The sequence below is a fragment of the Triticum urartu genome, chromosome 4, assembly GCF_003073215.2.
Source record: "Triticum urartu cultivar G1812 chromosome 4, Tu2.1, whole genome shotgun sequence".
NCBI lineage: Eukaryota > Viridiplantae > Streptophyta > Magnoliopsida > Poales > Poaceae > Triticum > Triticum urartu.
In genome coordinates, this window is record NC_053025.1 from 494,660,958 (window position 1) to 494,667,153 (window position 6,196).

The following is a 6,196-nucleotide window of genomic DNA, read 5'->3' on the forward strand; positions in this document are numbered from 1 at the left end:
CATACATACTGATGTATGTGGTCCAATGAACATTGAATCTCGCGGCGGATATCATTATTTTCTCACCTTCAGAGATGATTTGAGCAGATATGAGTATATCTACTTAATGAAACATAAGTCTGAAACATTTGACAAGTTCAAAGAATTTCAGAGTGAAGTGGAAAATCATCGTAACAAGAAAATAAAGTTTCTATGATCTGATCATGGAGGAGAATATTTGAGTTACGAGTTTGGTCTTCATCTGAAACAATGCGGAATAGTTTCGCAACTCACGCCACCCGGAACACCACATCGTAATGGTGTGTCCGAACGTCGTAATCGTACTTTACTGGATATGGTGCGATCTATGATGTCTCTTACCGATTTACCGCTATCGTTTTGGGGTTATGCTTTAGAGACGGCTACATTCAGGTTAAATAGGGCATCATCTAAAACCGTTGAGACGACACCTTATGAACCATGGTTTGGCAAGAAACCCAAGTTGTCGTTTCTTGAAGTTTGGGGCTGCGATGCTTATGTGAAAAAGCTTCAACCTAATAAGCTCGAACCCAAATCGGAGAAATGTGTCTTCATAGGATACCCAAAGGAGACTGTTGGGTACACCTTCTATCACAGATCCGAAGGCAAGATATTCGTTGCTAAGAATGGATCCTTTCTAGAGAATGAGTTTCTCTCGAAAGAAGTGAGTGGGAGGAAAGTAGAACTTGATGAGGTAATTGTACCTGCTCCCTTATCGGAAAGTAGTTCATCACTGAAATCAGTTCCGGTGATTCCTACACCAATAAGTGAGGAAGCTAATGATGATGATCATGAAACTTCTGATCAAGTTAGTTACCCAACCTCGTAGGTCAACCAGAGTAAGATCCGCACCAGAGTGGTATGGTAATCCTGTTATGGAAGTCATGTTACTTGACCATGACGAACTTACGAACTATGAGGAAGCGATGATGAGCCCAGATTCTGCAAAATGGCTTGAAGCCATGAAATCTGAGATGGGGTCCATGTATGAGAACAAAGTATGGACTTTGGTTGACCTACCCGATGATCAGCAGGCCATAGAGAATAAATGGATCTTCAAGAAAACAAAAGGTTTTCGACAAGTTCAAGGAGATGACTACGATGAGACCTTCTCACCCGTGGTGATGCTTAAGTCCATCCGAATCATGTTAGCAAATGCCGCATTTTATGATTATGAAATTTGGCAAATGGATGTCAAAACTGCATTCCTTAATGGATATTTTAAAGAAGAGTTGTATATGATGCAACCAGAAGGTTTTGTCGATATAAAAGGTGCTAACAAAGTGTGCAAGCTCCAGTGATCCATTTATGGAGTGGTGCAAGCCACTCGGATTTGGAACATACACTTTGATAGTGTGATCAAAGCATATGATTTTATACAGACTTTTAAAGAAGCCTGTATTTACAAGAAAGTGAGTGGGAGCTCTGTAGCATTTTTGATATTATATGTGGATGGCATATTGTTGATCGGAAATGATACTGAATTTCTGAATAGTATAAAAGGATACTTGAATAAGATTTTTTCAATGAAAGACCTCGGTGAAGCTGCTTATATATTGGGCATCAAGATCTATAGAGATAGATCTAAGACGCTTAATAGGACTTTCACAAAGCACATACCTTGATAAAGTTTTGAAGAAGTTCAAAATGGATCAGGCAAAGAAAGGGTTCTTGTCTGTGGTACAAGGTGTGAAGTTGAGTCAGACTCAATGCCTGACCACTTCAGAAGATAGAGAGAAAATGAAAGGTGTTCCCTATGCTTCAGCCATAGGCTCTATCATGTATGCAATGCTATGTACCAGACCTGATGTGTGCCTTAATATCTGTAACAATCTGGATTTTGGCCCTTTTCTTTTTGTTTTTGATTTATTGGTTTTTGTTCTGTTTTTCTTTTTGGAGTGGTTCTGTGGCCTTGCCACCTGGGAAATCATCTTAATTTCCTCTCCCAAGTGACTTATGATTCACAAAACCTTGAGAAGATCATGTCACTCAACTGCTTGACCAAACCCTAATTTCTTTTTCCTCGGAAATATTCCTTTTCCTATTAAAGGAATAACCCTGTTTGCTCTAGGTTGTGAAGCAACCTATATTTCTGTCCATACAAACATTCCCAAATAATTCTCATAATTCCTTTGGGTCATATGTTGCTCAAATATGCCCAAACTTTCCTGTCCTAGCCCAAGAATAATTCTCCCATAATTATTCTTCATTTCTGTCCAGAGTGGCACTTTGTGAAACAAGTGCTATTTATCTTTTCCCTTTTGACCCCAACCTTTTTGGAAATCTTCTCCTGTCCAAATAATTGCACTGTGCCAAAATTCAATTTTATTTGCCTAGCCAAACTTCCTCGGTGATTTTTCAAAGTTCCTGTCTGAGGGAAGCCTTTGTGAAGGAAGTGCTAGCTAGGGTTATCCAAATGAGTTGAAATTTTTCACACTCCTTCATGTGCTCATATTATCCGACTCCTCCACAATTCAGCCCCATTCAATCATCTATGTGAGCACAGGACCAAATCATTCATTCTGGCAATATTTTCAGGTTGTGAAGCAAGTATAATTTATATTGCTTCAAAAATCCTGATAAATTATGAGACCGTTCTCCTACACAAATAACTTATCACCACCAAATTTGGCATCATTTCACAAAGCAAATATTTCTCTAGAAGTTTTTCAAGATTATGGACAGAGGGAATAGCTGTGAAGGAAGTACCATTTTGGTAAAACCAATTGGTATGAAATTTTTACAGCTTCTTACTATGAAAAAATAATAATGACTTGCCAAATTTGAGCTCAAGTTGATGCTTCATGTGAGTGCACCATCTTGATTTAGTTTCTGACCAGATTTGGCAGTTGCAAAGCAACTATATTAAATCTTGGTCTAATTCTCCTAAAACTCTCCATAATCTTAGTACTTTCCTAGTTAATCCTCACAGACAACTCCATTTAACCCAATCAAATCTATGTTGATCAGAAGTGCTCGGTAAAGTTTACTGCAGTAAACTTCAGATGGTGATTACCATTTAACCAGAGCACTTTTCACTGATCTACCACCTCAGTTGCAACCTACCCTGGATGAACTACGCACTAGACAACATGTTCTATCCCCTCTCCCCCGTTACATGCCAGTGCATGTGGTGACCGCGCAGTTGGCATGCACATTTACGCGCTCTGTGCGCTGTGGCGTGGCTTTGGCACCGCTCCCTCCCGTCGTCTTAGAGCTCGTGAGCATGTCCAGTGGCTGCATCTCATCGTCGTCGCTCCCCTAGAGCCATATCTCCCTCCATAAACCCCTGGCCGACGCTCGCCGACGCACGCCCATGGGAGCACTGTGCCCCGTTTGGCTCCGATCTTGTTTCGGTCGTTTCCTCTGCTCCCCGGCGTCGCCTACCTCCCCATGATCGTTGCCAGCGAGTCCTCGTCCTGTTCCCCGTGCCCTCCCTTGCTTGCTGAGCTCGCTAGAGAGTTGGCCGAGCTCGAGCGGCAGCACGCAGCCTCAGCCTCCCTCGTCCCGTCCGTTTCCTCATGTCCCTCTTGGCCTCCTCTGTCCCGTGAGTCTGCCCGCTACTCCCCCCCGTCGTCTACCCCCTCCTTCCCTGCCTATTTAAGGCCACCCCGCCCCCGTCTCGCCTCACCAGCGACCTCTACCCACTCCCCCACGACTTCCAGACCTCTGCCCACTCCCCCACGACTTCCAAGAGCTCCCGAGCCCTCCATTGGCCGTCTCGGTCGCCGGTGGCCACCGCCTAAATTTGGGCAGCCCCGAGCCCTTCTCTTCCTTCTACCACCCCAATAGATCATCCAGACCCCGGCGCATCTCCCCCACCTCTCCACGCATCACCGGAGCCACTCTGGCCTCGAGCCCCACCGGTGCCCGACGCCTCTGTCCGCCGCGGCTGGAGTTCCGCACAGCCGAGCCCTCCCCCGCACCTGCGTAGTGCCTGGACGGGACCGCCTCGCTCCCCTAAGCACGCGGGTGGTTCGGGCTCCGCATATGGTGGCCTACGGCACCAGCCACCGTCGCCGGAGCTCGCCCCGTCCTCTGCTCCGCGGGCGGGCGAGCGATTGAAGACGGCGACTCCCCCTGCTCGTGGGCCCCGCCTGTCGGTCTCTATGCGCTGACTGGGCCGACCCGCTGACGTGGTTAAGTGGAGACGTACTCCCGGAGTACGCTTTCCCTTAACTGAAAGCGCACTCCGTTTCTTCTTCAGGCCTAAGTACGTTTTCTTCTCAGGAAAGCGTATATTCTCAAGACCCGTTTCTGCCTTACCCACTCAGGGACTTGTTTGTGATGGTATTTTTGCAGAAAAGTCCCTGACCTTCATCACCTCACAACTTTTCACTCGTAACTCCGATTGAGGTGATTCCAAAGCCCACTTCTTCGTTTCATCGAGACCGTTCCAATGGAATCATTTTCACCATGTTTTGACATTTTGAAAATGACCATTTTGCCCCTTCCCTTATTCAGCCCCTTTGGGAGAGAACGTTTTCCGGCGATTCTTTCCGCGAGCTTCTCACACTTCTTCCCGGTGATTTCTTCCACCCCAGGCAAGCCACACCCTCCATTAACATGATTGCAATGCAGTGACATGGTTTAAGTTATTTGAACTTGTTTAAAATATTACATTAGCTATGTGTGATTTGTTCATGGCATTCCTCGGAGTATTGTTTTGATCTCAATGTTGCCATGATATTGCTTGGAGTTCTAGAACTTATATTTTGATGATTATGTGGATGGCATGTTGCCTTTGGATTCTTAGTGGCTCTTATGGTTATGTTCATGTTGGTATTATGCTTTGGAGTATTACTTTGGATATCATGTTGCCTTTGAATTATTAGTGGCTAGTGTTAGTTTCATCATGATGGTAGTTGATATTATGTTTTGGAGTATGGAGATGATGCTTGCATGTGGATCATAGTTGGATAGTTAGTTCTTGATATTTGAGTAGTAGTCTTATCATTCTTGGATTCATCAGGATAGTAGTGTTATGCTGTCCTTAGAGTATTTTGGAAATACGATATTCAGCTTTGAATTATTTGTTGGATATTTCTATGACTTGGATTATAGGTTAATAGATGATATCGGAGTATCAGTCATTACTGTTATGTTTCGGGGATAAATTCCATCACTAAGTTGGTCAGGTGCCACCGAACTGGGCTTTTTCCAGTGCAACCACATTTGCCTTTTATGGGAAGGCCCTAATGCGGTCTATTGTCGTGCCTCTCGCCGGTGCCTCCAACGAGGAAGGTTATGGGCATGCGGTACCCTGGCCCAGTAAGAAGACATAACTTTGTGTGCCCGTTGTTGTTGTTATGTGCATGTGTCCCAGGTTGGGATGGTTTATTGTTTTTGCCACGACGGTGGTCGTGTGTCTTTGGTAGACACGGGGCCACCCAGGACTAGCCCAGTGGGGAGTGAGTTGAAATGGCCGGGAGAGTGTCATGGCAGTAGATCGGTTTTGTCGGAACGCCGTTGGTCCACCCGAATGGGAGTGCGAGGCCATGGGTTCCGAGGTGTGGGTAAAGTGCGCTACCTCTGCAGAGTGTGTGTTTAATCTATCGATAGCCGCGTCCTCGGTCATGGGCATGGGTTCGTACTAGGTCACACCATTCGATCAACACTCACATGACGGAATGACTTATAGGTGATTTATATGTTGATATTTTGGGCAGTACAAATTGGTAGGATGTTGATGATAATGTTGGAGACCAAGTGTTGGCCGTGGTAGTGATCGCTGGAAAGATCACCTTTTGAGACCAAGTGTTGGTCATGGTTGTGATCGCCGGAATGATCACCGTTTGGTTTTGATCACGAGGTGATCGAGATTGTATATTGCTTGGCCGGTTAGCCAGGAGTGATATGGCTATGGATATCTGAGATGGTGATTTATTAGTACTGTATCAGTTTCATACCATGCTTAGTAGTTGTTTCATCATGGTAGATGTTAATTAATTAACCTGTTAATGCTATGTTATTGTCTTGCCTTGATGTTTATGGTTGTTGTGAGCTTGCAAGTACATTCAATGTACTGACCTGGCATGTCATGCCAGATTGCAGGTGATGACGTGGTTGCTTAATTGCTTGTCGTGGTTTCCATTCGTGCGAGCTAGATCGTGTCCTAGCCAGAGTCCCTGCGGAGTGGAGTTCACCACCTTCGTCGTTGTTCCGCTGCTAGAAGTAT

The 6,196-nt window shown here is 45.1% G+C and overlaps 1 long non-coding RNA gene across 1 annotated transcript; it reads left to right on the forward strand.

Annotated features, from left to right (window-relative positions):
- Nucleotides 1-3,676: 3,676 nt before the first annotated feature.
- On the forward strand, nucleotides 3,677-5,483 carry LOC125553993. The gene is made up of 3 exons (XR_007304289.1): nucleotides 3,677-4,231; nucleotides 4,321-4,374; nucleotides 4,483-5,483. It is a non-coding gene; the product is annotated as an uncharacterized LOC125553993 (long non-coding RNA).
- Nucleotides 5,484-6,196: the final 713 nt, after the last annotated feature.